The 18,186-nt window shown below is 40.5% G+C and overlaps 1 protein-coding gene, 1 long non-coding RNA gene and 1 pseudogene across 2 annotated transcripts in view; 1 reads left to right on the top strand and 2 right to left on the bottom strand.

Moving 5' to 3' along the window:
* LOC143270293 (uncharacterized) overlaps positions 1–18,186 on the bottom strand; it is a 539,180-nt gene that overhangs the window by 160,447 nt on the left and 360,547 nt on the right. The gene's annotated exons all lie outside the window — the stretch shown is intronic.
* On the bottom strand, positions 5,437–15,235 carry LOC143270144 (uncharacterized). Its single transcript, XR_013047116.1, has 3 exons — positions 15,091–15,235; positions 9,867–9,909; positions 5,437–5,532 (listed from the first exon to the last, which is right to left on the bottom strand). It is a non-coding gene; the product is annotated as an uncharacterized LOC143270144 (long non-coding RNA).
* The window catches only part of LOC143270133 (excitatory amino acid transporter 4-like), a 27,303-nt pseudogene continuing 24,269 nt past the window's right edge, over positions 15,153–18,186 (top strand).

The following is an 18,186-nucleotide window of genomic DNA, read 5'->3' as shown; positions in this document are numbered from 1 at the left end:
AGAAAAGTAGAAGTACATAATAAACTAGCAAGCGGCTGAGATAAAGATGAAGGACACAGCTGCAAGAAGCCTACACAAGTCTAGGAACTGTACTAAGTTTAAAAAAACACAGACTGCTCTTTGGGTCATCAAGTTCTTGTGAGTGAAGGCATACGTCTAGCACCAATTAGTAACTGTGTGCTTGATTTTTTTAAAGATGATGTAATTGAATTATTGCCAAGCTCTTGTTCCTTGTATGACTTGATAGTTTTCTTTTCTGTATATAAACTACTGATTTGCAGAAGTAAAATTGCAGCAGATTCAAACCGCTTTTGAGTGTGTTGTCTGTCTGTCAGTCGCCGAATCCTTGCCTTCCTGACTACCCAAGCCCTGATTCTCCTACGGTCGTGGTACTCCCAGTGGGGCAGTCCGTGGCACTCTCTTCCAGTCCCCTCAGTTTCCCTTTCTCCATCCTCAGAAACAGGTCATCCACCAGGTCAACCCTCCCTGGCATCCACTTTTAATACACAAACAGCCCCTAGTCCTCCTGTTCATTGTTCCTGCTCTACCTTGGGACCTCCTATACCTCCTCAATCTAGACCAGCCCCACTTCTTCGTTTGCGAGTGGTTGCTGGGGTGGATGGTCTAGTCAGGGTAAATGTCCCCTTTTCATTATCTGAGCTCTCCCAAATATAAAATAGGTTGGGGTCCTATACGGTCAATTCTTCCACTTTTTTATTAAATAATTCCAGTACATTACCCAATCCTATGATCTTACCTTTCATGATGTCTATATGATTGTTTGTACAAACAATCTTGCCCCAGAGGAGCTTAGGTGAGTCTGGTGATCAGGCTAGGTTCCATGCAGGCAAACTCCAGCCAACAGATAACACCTACCCAGTGAGGGCTAGGGCAGTCCCAGACCAGGAGCCGGGATGGGATTACAATAACCCAGGGGACATTCTAGCTAGAAATAGGTTTGAACCTGCCTCCTAGCTGGCTTCTGCAAGACTGTCCTTAAGTCAATAAATCATGAAAAAGTCCAAGAGGTCATACAGGGGAAAAATGAAAACTCATCTGAATTCCTCAACTGCTTTACAAAGGCCCTCTCACAATGTATCAACCTGGATCCTGAGACTCCAGATGGAAAGCACCTCCTTATGAAGCCAACCTTTGAGTCACCCATTACTGTCCTTTCTCTTCACCATCTGTCACACCTTTTAACATATAAGGGCCTTCTAACATTACCTCCCTCTCAAGTTCTCTCCCTTCAGGTGGCACTGGTTGAGAACACAGCACTGACTTTTCAACCATGTCCACCTCTTTACATCTCAAATCTTCTCTCCCAACCAGTCCTGGAATACTCCCCATCACACTCACACGTTGAGACCCTAAGAGAGTCACCACCCCATCTGATACATATGCAGAAATGAGCATTACTTCAGGCCACTTATACATGGTATACAGATGGCAGCATCTTCCTATATAAAGGAGTACATGGAGTGGAATATGCAATTGTCTCAGATACCATAGTGGTCAAAACGCAAGCTCTTCCAGCCCATACCACAAATCAGCAGGCTGAACTGGTAGTTCTAACCCATGCTTCTCAAATAGCAGACAACCCTCAAAACTATATACAGACCACCTTAAATAATAACTAAAAGTGTTAATGGTCTTAACTGCCTAAGGAAGAGATAGAGACAAGTAGAATGGGTAAGAAAAGCAGGTCGATGTTTTTTTTTTGTTTGTTTGTTTTTTTTTGCTTCTGTGAAACAGATTTGACTACCAGTGAGAGACATAAACTAAGGTTGACAAGTTGGAAAAATATTTTCCATATAGATGTAAGTAAAAATAAGAAAGCATGGCTATTCTAATATCTCATCATTTTGATTTCAAACCAGACCTAGTCTGAAGAGACTGGAAGAAAATGCTATACTCCTAAAAGAGATACTACAATCCTAACTATATATTCACTCAACACAGAGACACCAGATTTCATAAAATAGTTTTAGTTTAAAACTACAGAACAATGTCAACAAAGTGATATTGTACCTCATTCTCACTGATAGGCAAGTCATCTGGAAAAAGACTAAATAAAGAAATTGTAAAGTAAAATTATGTAGAATGTTAATTCTACTTCTATATTTAGCAAAATTGAGCATGTCTGAATTTCTAGATAGATTACATGTTTACATTAAGGAGAGGTGGTTCAGTATGAAAAAAGCAACTTTCAGTAAACTGTGCTCATATAAAAATAACTTTAAAATTTCTTCAAAATATGAGCATCATGGTCAAGAATTCATTTGTTTCCTAACAACTAGTGGCCTATAATGCTCAAAACTTTGACAAGACAATCATTTTTATGAATTTTAATACAAAATATACAAAAACTAGAACAATTCTGGTAATTCTTTTGTCACACACTGACAAGACCTTCCATGTCTATGGAGACAAGGTGATGTAACTTAAGACTCATTTGTCCTCTAAATGCAAAGTCCATACAGCAATGAAAAACAACATTGGATATTGGTCTTCTTCAAATCTCTGAGCACATAGACTTACAGCCTGCATTTCCTTCTCTGAGAATCAGGACATAAAAAATTATGGGGACATCATAGAGGGTCTAGCTATCCTCCAAAACTGATATTTCATTTGAATTTTGGAAAAAGTTAATGACACAGTATGCTAATTTACTAATTCTACCTATTAAGCCCATTGTAACTTTAGAATATCTGGAAAGTCTAGATGTCTCTACCAATGAATGTAGTCTCACTATGTATATCTGTGTAGAGTAGAACTGTCTTTGTAGACCAGGCTGGCCTTGAACTGAGACATATCTGACAGCTTCTGCCTCCCAAGTGCTGGGATTGTATCTGTGCCTGTTCTACACATGTGCCAAAATACCTGTTTTCAGAAAAAAGTCAAATCACTGTAAGAACTAATTTTTGCTAAAGGAGGGTTCTAAAGTATGGTGGTATTTTATTTGTACTGAAATGTGATTTTATTTGTATGTTAATAAATAAAGTTGCCCGAGGGACAGAGCTAATAGCAAGCCATAGCAGAGCTAGGCATTCGTGGTGCACGCGTTTAATCCCAGCACTTGGTAGAAGAGCTAGGCAGATCTCCGTGTGGTCAACGATACAGTCAGTGTTGGAGACACATGCCTGTAATCTCAATACCATAGAAGACCTGGAGGGCTGTACATACAGGCAGTGATGAGGCAGTCATGTGTTTAGGTTTACAACCAATGAGAAGGCAGAACAGAAAGACTATATAAAGACAGACACACAGGAAGTAGGTCTCTTTCAGAGAGGTAGGACCACCACAGGAGGAAGGGTAAGGTTTTAGCTCTGAGCTCTGACCTCTTGGCTTTCTTCTTTACATTGGTTCTGTGTTTCTTATTTAATAAGATGGTTGGTTACATCTACACTAAAGTATTAAGTGTAAGTGTATTTTCTATAATTTAAATTGATGACACATGGAAAGAAGGAAGAATAAATAAAACTTCACAAATTTGAACAAGCCAAAGTTCATGTTATATTATACCTTCAACATGAACTATCAAAATCATCTAAGGTACACAAACATGTATCACATAGTATCATGTTTTCAAACTACTGTGAGAAATATTTTGTCATTTAATGTGGAAAATACTAATTAAAAGGAAAATATGTACATTTGGGCAGTAGTAGTATCAGAAGTAGCACAGAAAACTCTCATGACCCTATGGCTGGCTGGCAAGGAATTATCGGATCTGGTTGACACAGGTGCAGATGTTACCATTATTAGAAAGGAGGAATGGCCCATAACTTGGTCATTAGATGCTACCTTGACCCCTTTGAAGGGAATAGGACAAAGTCAAAACCATGAAAGGAGTTCAAAAATTTTAAATTGGAAAGATCAGGACAGTTATCAAGGTATCATACAACCTTGTGTTATAGCCAGATTACCAATCATCTTCTTGGGTAGAGACTTATCTCAACTTGGAATAATCATGTGCAGTACTAATGATGTTATTACCACTCAAATGTTGAAAAATGGGTACTTACCAGGTAAAAACTTAGGAAAACATGGAACAGGAATACTAAAACCTCTAGAGGCCACCCCTAGTCAAAAAGAGCAGGATTAGACCATTTTTTCCATGGGGGTCATTGATACTCCTGTGACTCATGCAGAAAAAATCAGCCTGTGTGGGTCAATCAATGGCCTGTTACCCATGAAAAATTATTGACTGCACAGCAGCTGGTACAGAAGTAGCTTGAAGCTGGCCATATCACCCCTAGTAATTCTCATTAGAATACTCCTATCTTTGTTATTAAGGAAAAAATCAGGTAAATAGCGGCTATTACAAGTTTTAAGGGCAGTGAATAAAATGATGGTATTGATGGGAGACTTTCAACCTGGCCTCCCTTCACCCATCACCATACCTTTGGGACATTTCAAAGTTATCATAGACTTGAAAGATTGCTTTGTTTTACCATCCCCTTTCACCCAGAGGATCAAAAATGCTTTGCCATTCAGCCTACCTGCCATCAATTTTAAAGCACCAGTGAGGAGATGTCAATGGCATGTCCTCCCACAGGACATGGCTAATAATCCCACTTTATATAAATCTTATGTTGCTCTTGCAATATAATCAGTAAGAAATCATTGGCCAATCATGCTGCACACTAATTTCATTTCCATCATTTTCCTTTTGTTTCTATCTCCCCCACTGCTAAAAGCAAGCAAACAAACAAACAAACAAACACCACAGTTACGGCTTTGGTCAGATGGCTTAGTGGGTGAAGGTGCTTCCTGCCAAAGCTCATCATATGAGTTAAATTCCTGGGACCCACGTGGAGAAAGGGGTGACCTGACTCTAGCAAGTTCTCATCTGACCCTCACACACGTACCATGGCGTGTCTGTGTATACACGCACATCCCTGCACATATATACATACATACATACATACATACATACATACATACATACATGCAATAGATTATGCTGAGTGTGAGGACTCCTCAGAAGCTTACCTTCAACAACCCAAAAGCTTGACTAAGCACACAAGTATTATAATTCACTATGCAACAGTCTCTAGTTTTATATACATTTAAAGCATTTTGTTAAGAATGTAAAATGAGCAGTTTTTAAAACCATGTTTAGATATAGGCTTGGTAGTGCAGGCCTCTAAGCTTAATTACTTAGGAAACTGGGGCAGAAGAATGCTGAGTTCAAGGCCATCCTGCTATAGAGTGAGTTCAAAACCAGCCTGGGCAACTGAATGAGACTCTGTCTCAAAATGAATAAAAACTTAAAAGGTGCTTGAGACCCAGGTGGGTGGTAGAGTACATGCACAGCAGTGGTGAAACCTCAGTCCAGTCAAACAAACAAACAAACAAACGAGCCAACGCTTAATAAATACAAATAAATTTATAAATCATTTCCATTCAGATAAAAATTTTAAGTCACAGTAATTCTAAAGCTAGGGAACATTATTTTATTCAAATTGAGGTATTTTATGAAATATCCAACATCTTCAGGAAGTTTTCTTCTAATATGGAAGCTACCTGAAATAATGACAAGGTTAATTAATACCTTAATTTTTACTTATGCCACATTCTGAATGCAGGATATTTAGAAAAGATTATTTTTACCAAACTATTACCTACTTTCTTTTTCCAGTTTATGTAACTCATAATAACTCTGGATTTAGTCACATCCCAAGTGGATTTTAAACAAACTTCTTGTCATCAATTGTCATATGTATCCTGATATGTTCAACAACTGGTAAATGTAGTTTGTTTCATGAAATAAAATTTAGTGAGTCCATGGTTCAAAATAAATATTTGCGCCGGGCGTGGTGGCACACGCCTTTAATCCCAGCACTCGGGAGGCAGAGCCAGGCAGATTTCTGTGAGTTCAAGGCCAGCCTGGGCTACCAAGTGAGCTCCAGGAAAGGTGCAAAGCTACACAGAGAAACCCTGTCTCGAAAAAACCAAAAAAAAAAAATTTGCTCATATTCTTAAAAAGTATTATATTGGAGTGGAGAGGCAGGAATGGTATAGATGCAGTGGTCATATATGAAGTTCTCAAAAAAAATTTAAAATAAAAAACTACTATCTTGCACTGATGAGGCAACATTTTGTCCTTTGTATAGATTCTCACATATCTTAGTAAAACTATATGTTACCTTGTAATACAGTTGTGCTGTGGGATGGTCTGTCTGTCAAATCTGTTGCTCTGATTGGTCAATAAATAAAACACTGATTGGCCAGTGGCCAGGCAGGAGGAAGTATAGGCAGGACAAGGAGGAGAAGAATTCTGGGAAGTGGAAGACTGAGTCAGAGAAACTGCCAGCCACCACCATGACAAACCGCATGTGAAGACACTGGTAAGCCACAAGCCACGTGGCAAGGTATAGAGTTATAGAAATGGATTAATTTAAGCTATAAGAACAGTTAGCAAGAAGCCTGCCACAGCCATACAGTTTGTAAGCAAAAAAAAAAAAGAAAGAAAAGAAATCATTGGCCAGAAATGTAAATAATCCACTATATGGATGATATTTTGATAGCTGGAAAAGATGGTGGCAAGGTTTTAAAATGTTATGATGAACTTAATAATGCCTTGCAAAGTAAGGGACTGGAGGTAGCACTTGATAAAGTTCAGCTAAAGGTTCTATATACTTATCATGGATTCCAAATGATGGCATCTAAAATTTCCTCTCAGAAATTAGAGTTAAGATTAGGTAAATTTAAAACCTTAAATGATTTTTAAAAACTTCTTGGAGATATTAATTGACTTATCCCATATTTGAATCTCAGTAAGAGTGATGTAAAAACCTTTATGATATATTACCTGGAAATGCTAATGCCATGTCTCCCTGTGAGCTTACTCTGGCAGGGAGAAAAGCATTTCAAATCATAGAACAAGCCATACGATCACAAGCTGCCACATTTATGGATTATGATAAACTTTTGAAATTTATTATATGTAGAACAGTTCTTTCATCAACTGCTGTTTTTTGGCAGACTGCACCTTTAATGTGGATGCATCTCCTGGCCACACATAAAAGGGACATTGGACCATATTATGAGGCTGTATCTCATCTTATAATTTTAGGGAGAGAACAAGGAAGGTGCTATTTTGGTAGAGAACCAGATGTTATTATACAACCTTATACCAAAGAACAAATTGATTGGCTTATGCAAACTACTGAATTCTGGCCTATTGCCTTGGCCTCATATTTGGGAATCTTAGATAATCATTACCCTCCAGATAAACTTATTGATTTTGCCAATAAGCATGAATTTGTATTTTCTATGTGACATCATTTGTTCCCTTGAGGTATGCCCTATTGATATTCACTGATGGCTCCTCAACCGGCACCAATGCTTTTGCTTATAATTATGAAGTAGTACAATTTACTACAAATGGCTCCTTTGCATAAATAACAGAGCTACATGCTGTCATTGCAGTTTTTCAGCATTTTCTGATCAATTTCTTAATATCCATACAGATAGTGCTTACATTACACACTCTGTGACTTTGCTGGAAACTGCCAGTCAAAATAAAAATGTTGCCAACACTGGGGATTTGTTTAGGAAATTACAAACACTTATTCAAAGGAGAAATTGTCCTTTCTTCATAAGGCACTTATGTGCTTATTCTGGACACCCAGGGCCTTTGGCTGAGGGAAATCAGAAAGCTCAACCAGCTGCTTGCCCATGATCCTATAATGCACCAAAATTGGAAAGTTTTTAAAGATTTATTTGTGTGTGTGTGTGTGTGTGTGTGTGTGTGTGTGTGTGTGTGTGTGCCTTTTTCTGATTGTTTAATTGGAACGATTTGGACATTTCACCATATATATGTATTTCATATATATTTATGTATTTTGCATTTATACATGAAATATATGCATTTATCGTATATAATGAATCATATATGAATATATATACATGTTTCATATGTGTTTAATATATCATATTTATATGACATATCTGCATGTATATATTTCAAATTTCCATAAAGACTTATAGCATATTGTCCTGCTGTACAGCAGCTTCCTCTAAATTGAAAAATTCACTCATGTAGGGAGCTGGAAAATTCATGAAATTCAGGAAGTAAACATACTTCCCATTTGAGAAATCTGAAGCTTACAAGATTTGTGAAGTCCCTTCCCTGTCTTTATAAAAACATTAGATAAATGGAGGAGACTCTGACCTGCCAAACTGCCTAGAGGAGATTTTGGACCTGGTGAGCTGCTTGCAAATTGCACAGAGAGCTCATCCAGCAATACAGCTTTCAACAGTTGCCACCCATGCTGGGATGGACTTTTCTGGTGATGCAACTGCTTTTGAGTCACGCCTGCTCCTGTAAGTAACCCCTCACCTACACTCCAATTAAAAAGCCTGCCAAGAAGTCATTAGCTCACCAAATTGGTGCAATCATGACTTTGGTCTCTCATTGGGTGACAGACCTGTGTGTTTTATCTTCCCAGAAAAAGTTTAGATACAACTCCTCAACATGTATAAATTCCATGATCATAGATACAAGCAACCATGGATTGAAAATGCTGGAAAAAACCATTTGTGTAGTGAACACATGCAGATCTTTGGTTGTCATTAGTTTCTAAACCAGCAGTTCTCAATCTGTTGGTCATGGCTGTCAGAAAACACGTATTTCGTATCATCTTAGGAACTGTGACACCACTCAGTGGCAAAATTACAGTTACGAAGTAGCAACAATAATACTGTTATAGTTGTGGCTCACCACAACATGAGGAACTGCATTGCAGAGCCACAGCGTTAGGAAGTTTGAGAACCACTGCTCTAAATGGTTCTAATGCAGAACAGCTGTCTGCAGATCATTTACGTGTGTTAGCTGTCCTGCATCACCTAGACGTGATCTAGAGGTCATCTGCAAATTCTACCCTAGATAGAAGAGACTTGAGCAGCAAAGATTTTGTGTACAATCTTTGTTAATGCCAAAGAATAGTACAATTTTTTTGTATCTCTATTTTAAATTTCTTAATAAAACTTATAACTAAAGAAATGAATAATTGTGCCAGCAAGACAGCTCACAGCAGGTCAAAGAATTTCCTGAGCATAGGCCTGATGATCTGAGTTAGATCTTCAGACCCATAGTGGGAGGAGAGAACCAAGCCCCAAAAGTTGTCAAAAGTTGAGCTCCACACCCACACCTGACATGCATTCACACACACACACACACACACACACACACACACACACACACACACACACATATACACACACACATACACACATACACACACACACTGAAAATAATATCGATAATGATAATGATAATGATAATAATAATAATAATAATAATAAAAGAAATTAGTAACTGACATTTGCCTAATATAAACAAGTCCTGGGGTTCATCCTCTTCACCAAAGAAAAGAAATGAGTAACCGAATAGTGAGGATGTTAAAAACCAAGCATAGAAAATGGATATATAGTCTGCATCTTTATGTCTAGCCATCAATAAAGGGGTTGCTATGCACCTCCTGCTGGCCAAAATCATTCCACTACTTGCTTCTGTAAATACAGTTTTATAGGAAAGTATAAGTCCTCTTCACATGTTGCCTGTGGCTGCTTTTCTACTATGAACCCCAAGCTGATGCTCAGACAGATTTTTAGCACATCTGTGATCAGAAGTCTCAGAACCTCTACCCCACCATCCTAGCCTCCATGAGTTCCATAACCTGGCCACCCTTTGCATCACCATCATAGCCATGGGCAGTACACATATTCTCCCAGAATCCTCTCCAAGGTCCCCCGACTCAGGCCCTTCTTCCCTCCCTTCTCCTTGGGAAGTAAGCTCCCTCCACCCTCCACCCTCCACCCCTCCTTCATTAAACCATGGGCTTCCTCCTAACCTGTTTGAAGCAGCTCTCCACAAGGTTAGGTGGAAACATATTTCTGCACAAAAACATCAGAGAAGGGAAAGTGGTTAGAGTTTGGGAGTGAGCCAAAGGTCATTCCTGCACTGATAGCCATGGAAACAGTAGCAGCAGGCAATGTAGAAATGCATGGTGTGGGCCCAGTGTTGAGCAAAGTACCTGCCCTCCATCATCTGACATAAATCCTGCAATGACCCTAGAAGTAAACACTGTAAACATCTCTAGCTTCCACAGGAGGTAACCGAAGGCCAGAGGAGATCGCCCAGACCCATAGAGCTGCTCAGAGGTGCAGATGTACTTAACATGGATTGATTATAGTTAGGCGGCTCCCAAAGTCATGGAATCTGATTGCCATAATGGTGATGGTGGAGCCTTGGACTAAAGAAGTTTACAGAGTAATAGGAAGTGGCCTTGTTTTTGATATGCTTACTCTGGATAACCATCATGTGCTCTTTGCCTGTTAGGATGCAGCTAGAAGGTCCTCACTAGATGCTTGTGCAAAGATTCTTTTGGGCCCTGTATAACCTTTGTAAATGACTCAGTTTTCTTTCCTGATTCCTCAACTCTGTCCCATGCATTCAAGGCTACCATTTGACATAGAATTAAGGGTTAGATATCATATAAACATTGTGTTTGTACTACAGCATATTGGCCTTCTCCAACAAGCTGATCCTGGAAGACTTGTATTCCTTTATCCCTCCACTGTTTTTCTATGTTTTTAGCCTCTTCCGTGAACCACATTTGCCACTGGAGCCATTGACCAGGTTCCAGAACAGCCTGTGCCATTTCCTGCCAGTCCTGTGGTATAATCCTATTATATGTTCACCAGGAGTTTAACATTTGCTTTACATATGGGGAATGCATGCCATAAGATACTATTGCTTCCTTAAACCTTCATAAATTTAACATTTCCATTGGAGTCCAAATATTTTGTGTATTCACTTGATCACGTAACTGCTGTACAGTTACTGTATAAATTAAGGTTGATTGTGTGAAAACAGGCATTCTTTCTGTAACCTTATGATCCAATCTTGAAACAACTTCACTGTTACTTTCTTCTCGCTGAATTTGAATTTCTCTATAATTCATTTTAACAGGTTTAACAGGTTTTTCTAAAACTTTTATCCTGGCACTTAAATTGACTATCTTTTTAAATATTAAAATAGCATAAGAAAAGCAATAAAGTGCATCATTCGATCAATATTAATCTTCTTGTATAGTTGTTCCATTGTCAGACTGCCTAAAATTTCAAACAATGCCCAATTTTCTTCCAGTGTACACATAAAACCCATTTTTGTGTGTGTGTGTGTGTGGAAAAATTGTATAAAGGATTAGAAGACAGGGGTTCAATATTCCAGGCTAATGGGGATGAAAGTGCTAAGAAACTTGATCTGGCATCATGGTTTGCCTTCTTGTTCTGAAAGGTTTCACTGTACTCTGTGAGTGTGAGCAGTTATCACATGTCCAGTGAGACAAAAGGAAAGAATTAACATAGTGAAAATCACAGCTGTATACATTTACAGTGATCTAGGCAGGCATGGTGAAGGTGTGGTACATAGACTTGCATTTGAGTTCAACCCTGTACCTTTTGGATTTCTGCTTATTTATTGAATTGTTTTTAATGGTTAATTACTCCCTGCTGGACCTTCTCTCCCTTTAGTTCTAGGATGGGACTCAGGGCCTCTTGTACACTTGATGAAAGCTCTACTCCTGAGCCATGCCCTCTTACTCCATCACTCATGTATGCTTTTACTAGCCTACAGTCAGCCTTTAAAAAAAATCACATTTATTCAGTGTGTGTATGTGTGTGTGTGAGAGAGAGAGTGTGTGTGTGTGTGTGTGAGTGTGTACAAAGTAGTCAGAGGACAATCTGTGGGAGTTAGTTCTCTCCTTTCATCGTGTGGGGCCAGGACTAAACTCAGGCCATCCAGCTTGGCAGCAATCCTCTTTACCCATCAAACCACCTTGTCCTCCCCACCCCCACTTCTGCAAATAGTTTGTTTTGTGAACTCCTTTCCAGCAACTCACCTTTGCCACCGCAGCTTGAAAGCACCTGCAGAACTACACAGTGAATAAATGCAGCTGTGTGCTAACACCATGATTAAAAAATGCCAACAACACAGATATCAGGCCATATTTGATTCACAGACTAAAATGTCAACTCCCACACAATCTTGTTGTTTCTGGGTCTTAGAGAATTTGTTCCAGACACACCCCCCATCCTAGGTAGACTCCAAACCCCTTGTATTTCTAAAGTCTTTTACATAAAATGGCATCATATTTGCACAAAACACATTCCTGTCTTCTTTCATTTTTAACTCATCTCTATATTACGTTTAACACCTAGCACAGTGGGTAAAGGAGCTTGTCACCAAACTTGAAGTCCTGTGTTCAATCTCTGGGACTTACATGGTAGAGGAGAGAATGGACGCCAAAAAAGTTGTCCTCTGACCACACACATGCAGTAATAAATACAAGAATAACTCCACCTACCACAACTTCAATACTCTGCGTATACTTGCAATGCTATATTGTTTAGGGAATAAGAAGAAAAGTCTGTTTGTGCCCAGTACAGATGCAAATTGAACAACTTTTTATCAATTGATTGATCGATTTTTGGTGCTGAGAATTAAATCCAAGCCTTTGCACATTCTAAACTCACACTACCACTGATTTTTTAAAAAAAGATTTATTTTGAGGATGGAGAGATGGCTCAACATTTAAGAGTGCCTGTTGCTCTCACAGAGAACCCAGATTCTGCTCCCAGCACCCACAGGGCTGCTCACAACTCCCTGTAGCTCTTGTTCCAGAGGATCCAAGGCCCCTTTCCGGACTCCATGGTCACAGCACACATAGTGCACATATATACATGGAGTCAAACACTCACACACATAAAATAGAAATTATTTTTATCTTTTTAATTATGTGTATTCACATGTGGCTATGTGCACTTGAGTTCAGGTGACTGCAGAGACAGAAGAAAGAGTTGGACCCTCTGGTTCTGAGCCACCTGACCTGGTCCTTTCAAAGAACAGCAAGCATTGTTAACCTCTGAACCATCTCTCCAGCCTTACCATAGAGTTTTAAAAAGTATTCCTTGGTAGTTTCATATATGAGCACATGTATATTTAGATCATGTCTAACTCTCTTCTTTTTTCTCTTCAACTCTTCTTGACTCCTCCTAACTCCTTTTAACTTCATGTTGCTACCTCCTCCTCTTTATCCACGGAGTCCATTTAGTGCTGCCCACCAACCACTGGAGCATGGGCAACCTATCATGGGCCACACTACTGTCAAGAGCTCTTGAAGCTAGATGTGAGCTGATTGATTGACTTTCTGATACGGGGTGTTTCTACTCAACTCAGGCTGGCCTTGAACTCCTGCTTCTTCTGTCTCAGCCTCCTAAATGCCGAGATAATTGGAGTGCAGCTCTAGGCTTGACTAACTGAACACTTTATATCCAGTGTTGGTTTTATTGAGGAGGTTGATTTGTGGATCTGCAGAGCCAGCTGCTGGACTGTAGGAAAGAGACAAGTGTTCAGGATCCTGACTGGTTTGGACTCTGTTGAATGCTCTTGGGATTTTAGGTGATTTCAAGTTATCATTTAGTAACTAGGAACTTGATGTCCCAGAGAAGAGAGAGAGACTGCTCATCTTCTGTGCTGTCCTGTGTCTGTGAGTGTTCAGAGCAAAGTGAGAAGCAACACTGAGGCTTCAGAGGACCAGTTCATTTGGAGCAAAATCCTGAAAGGGGCTTCGCACTGAGAAGGAGTTGCAGGATGCAGGGCATGGAAAGCCTAGTCAGGCAACTTGTCTTTTGGAAGCAGGTGGAGAACTCAGACAGATACAGAGGGCAGCCATCTTAGAAGACAGCCACGTGGGTAGTGGCATCCAAACAATGCTGGAACAGTTCAACATGGTGGTGCATGCCTGCAATCCCAGCTACTTGGGAAGCTGAGGGGATCAGTACTGAGAACTGAACTTGGAGCCTTGAACATAGTAGGCAAGTACTCTACCACTGAGCTATATAGTCTGTCCCTCTTTAAATGAGAATTTTATTTTCGGTTTTGGTGTGTGTGTGTGTGTGTGTGTGTGTGTGTGTGTGTGTGTGTGTGTGTGTGTGTGTTTGTACATGTGAGTGCAGGTGCCAATGAGGCCAGCAGGGGGCATAGCAGTTCTGAGCTGCCTGATGTGGGTGCTGGGAATGGAACTCTGGTCCTCTACAGAAGCAATATGCACCCTCAATCACTGAGCCATCTCCCACCCCTTGCCCAGTAGCTCTCTTTTTAACTTTTTATTTTAAGACAGGGTCCTACTAAGTTGCAGGTGCTGGTCCTGATCTTTTAAACAGCCTTCCACCACCATCCTCTAGAGTAGCTGATATTACAGGGCTGTCAACGGCTGGGTCAAAAGCCACGGTTTCTAAGCTGTTTGGTAACTTCCAAATGTTTGGCTGCTAAACAGATTGGCAGGTTTTATATTCACGAGCATTTTATTTAATTCATGGAAAACACATCATCCCGTTTTGGATATCTTAGCAAAAATAAGTAAGTTAATAAGAAAAAATAAATACGGACACAGGTAAAAAAAAAGGGGGGGGCACAAAGTCTGAGGTCTCACCCCAAAAGAGGGTCATGAACCTCAAGCTGGGACTAGAAGTGTCATCATTTCTTTCCCAGTGACCCCTCCCTTACAGCATTACTGTCCTGGTCACGCACACTGGGCAGCCACATTAGTTGCGTACCACTGTTTCCCAGGCACCTGCTGATTTTGTCCTTGTGAAAAGTCGACTATGGGCGTCTTAGGGCTGGACACCCAACTACTGTGGATAGGGGGACTAGCCTAAAGTGCCCTTTCAAGAGCTCTTATGCAATGGGTATTCATCAAAGGCCTGGCACTTTAGTTTGAGAGCTGCAGCAGCTCCCAGTTGCTTGAGATGATCTCAGTGAAGGAGGCTGGAGGCAGAAAATCTGAAAGGTGTGCAGTATTTTGTGTTTCTTGTTTGTGTGTGTGTGTTTGTTTGTTTGTTTTTCTACCCTGTCTCTAACCACCCTCTCTAGTGTTTGGGTCCGAAGACCTTAACCTTTTGTTGTTGGGATTAAAAACTGTATCTCATCCAGGGCAGGCTCTCAGTAGTCTCCACATGGGCATTGCCCCTCCCCTGACTTCTGAGCTGCAAGTGCCTGCCCCTCCAACTTACCCACTCCTTTCCTGGAATCCTCCCTCACCAGACCTGGTCTCCTCTGTCCCCAGAGAGAGGCGATGAGCAGTCATGGCAACAGTCTGTTCCTGAGGCAGAGCAGCCAGCACCTGGGTGGTGTGGGCTCTCTGCAGGGACCTCAGGACAGTTGGCAGCAGAGAGCACTGCGCATGCGCATGAGCCTGCAGCCCATGATCAGAGAGCATGTGTGGCGCTTTCTGCCTAGAAAAGCTTTCTTCTTGCTCACAGTCAGCAATGTGATCATTGGTGAGCTCTGCTTCTGTGAGGCGGGACTTCTATTAACTACCCACCCTCTCAGGTGCACTCATCACACAATCCCTTAGCCCATCAGAGGACTCAGGTAGAGAGGGCACATACATGCACAAACATAGCTGTATGAACACGATGTGATGTCACATGTGTGGGTATGGGCATCCGCAAGTACACTGAACAGACATGCACTTTATGACTACACACGGAGAAGGATAAAAATATCTTACATATGAATATATCTTACATATCTTAATTGAGAAGTGCAGTAACATAAACTGTGCTAATGTTCATAAAAAATATACAGCTATCCATCATACCCTTAAGAGATTGGTTCTTCAAACACTACCTCATTTTATTTAAGGAACTTTATTGTCTATTGGTTTGGGTATCCACAAGCATTTGTTATCTGTGGGTGCTCAAGTCCCTTAAATAAAATGAGGTAGTGTTTGCCAGTTCTGTGGCTATCTTGCTCTCTAGGTTACTTGTAACACCCAAAGCAATGTAACTGCTAGGTAAATAGTTGTTATACTGTATTGTGTAGGAAATATTGATAAGAGAAAATATCTGTACAAGTTCAACAGACACAACTTAAGGAATTATGAGGTTGTATAAAATAATGGGTTCCTCATGACATCTTCATATCTGTATACAATGTGCTTTGATCATATTCTTTTTCCTTTATCCCCTCTTACCTAGTCACCCTCTGCTGGTTCCTTTTCTCTCCCCAAATAGCCCCTTTTCTGCTTTCCACAGATAATTTCCCCCTAAAAATTTCCATGTGTACTTGATTATTTAGACAGTGTGGATTCCAAGGATACCACAGCCAGCTGTCTTGGACTTTGTGAATACTTTCACACACTCATCTATGCATTTACATCTACCTGCTTAGAAGCCCAATTTCATATGCACTTCCATATTTGAAAGTGGTAGCATAGAGCTGGAGTGATGACTCAGTGGTTAAGAGCACTGGTTGTTCTTCCAGAGGTACTGAGTTCAATTCCGACATAGTGGCTCACAACCATCTGTAATGAGGTCTGGTACCTTCTTCTGGCCCACAGGAGAACACTGTATGCATAATCTGAAAAAAAAAGAAAATGATAACACAGACAAAAGAGTCATACTTATAGACAAACCCAAGAAATGCATGTGCATATCTTTGTATATGATTCTATGTACATATGAATGTGCACACACACCTATGCACACACAAATGCACACAATGCACATATATATATCCATATGCACAAAACTACATGCACACATTCATTCACACAAATCCTCATCATGCACACACACATATATACCCATGCTCACACAAATGTACACATACTTACACACATACACACATGCACATACATACCCATATATACATCTTTTTATACATGCCCATTCATTCACAAACACCCACATTTGTATATAACACAAGCACACACACACACACACACACACACACATACACATACCAATGCACAAATGTATCCATGCACACACAAATCCATGTAATACCCATGTACACAAATGCACCTCCTAGAATAGTCACTGCCCACCTTACTATACTCTTTTAGAGATGTATGGACAGTGCTTGGGGTTGAGATTCATAGTTCATTCCATGAACCTTTCCTGGCATTGCCTTGCACCCACACCAGCTCTTCTACCACCAGATCAAGTACTTCTCTTTTCCTGGTTAGCTGCTCATGAGGATGCTGCAGATGCTGGTGCTCCCCCTCATCGTCTCCAGCCTTGTCACAGGTGAGACCCCAAGCCACTGTGCATCTACAGGACCCATTCCAAGCCCACACTTGAGAAAAGAGCCAGGGCTTCCCCACCAATGGGGGCCCTTTCCAAACACATCAACTCAAGCTGTTCCCAGATCTTGCTTCAGTCTTGCTGTCACAGGATCCTTGTGTCCCAATAACTTCCTTGTACTTGTTGTTGAAGGTAAAATCCCATCCTGCCAGAGCTCTGGTCTCTCCAGGGGGGAAAGAAATGCTTTGGAGGGTCAGGGGAGTTAGCTTGGATATGGGGTAGATGATAAATGGAATGTGGTTGAACATGGAGGAAGTGAGTGGGATGGAGGTGCCAGGATGGAGGGTGGAGGAAGGAAAGGAGCTTTGATGTGTTATGTAGCACCTTTTCTTCTGGATAGTAGTTGTTTTTGCTTCATGGCCATAGGATCTTCATTTTATGGTTCACCTTTGATGCTGGAGTAGAAGAGCATGTATAGGCAATATGTCAACAAGTGTGCATGGCTGTTGCCCTGGTTTCATTTATGTTGTTACAATAAAATATTTGACACAAAACAACTTAGGGGAGAAAGGGTTTATTTTAGCTCACAGTTCCAGGTTAGAGTCTATCACTCAGGGAAGACAACATAGGAACTTGAAGCAGTTCATCATAACCCATCCACAACCAAGAGCAGAGAGAAAATTAATGGACACATGCTTATTTGTATCAAGTTACATCTCTACATGTATACAGTCCAGAATCCCTTTCCTAGGGAATGGTGCTACACACAATGATTGTCCTTCCTCCTTCAATGTAATCTGGACCCCCCAGTCATGCCACAGGTCCACCTGATTTATAAAATTCCCCATTGAGCCTCTCTTCCTAGTGGTACTAGATCGTGTTGAGTTAACAACTAAAACTACTCACCAGAGTTGTGTTTCAATACAACTTTACAAAAGTAAATAGTGCACCAGATTTAGGCCATAGGTGATGTTTAGTAAGCCTTGGGTTTAGGGACAGAAATAATGATCAAGACTGGTTTCTTAGGTTGGGCTTCTTTGAAGCCAAGCCTGACATGTAGATCTGGTCACCAGAAAC

This window comes from Peromyscus maniculatus, chromosome 22 (genome assembly GCF_049852395.1).
Source record: "Peromyscus maniculatus bairdii isolate BWxNUB_F1_BW_parent chromosome 22, HU_Pman_BW_mat_3.1, whole genome shotgun sequence".
Taxonomy (NCBI): domain Eukaryota; kingdom Metazoa; phylum Chordata; class Mammalia; order Rodentia; family Cricetidae; genus Peromyscus; species Peromyscus maniculatus.
Note: the sequence above shows the minus strand (reverse complement) of the source record. Positions and strands in the feature narration are given on the sequence as shown.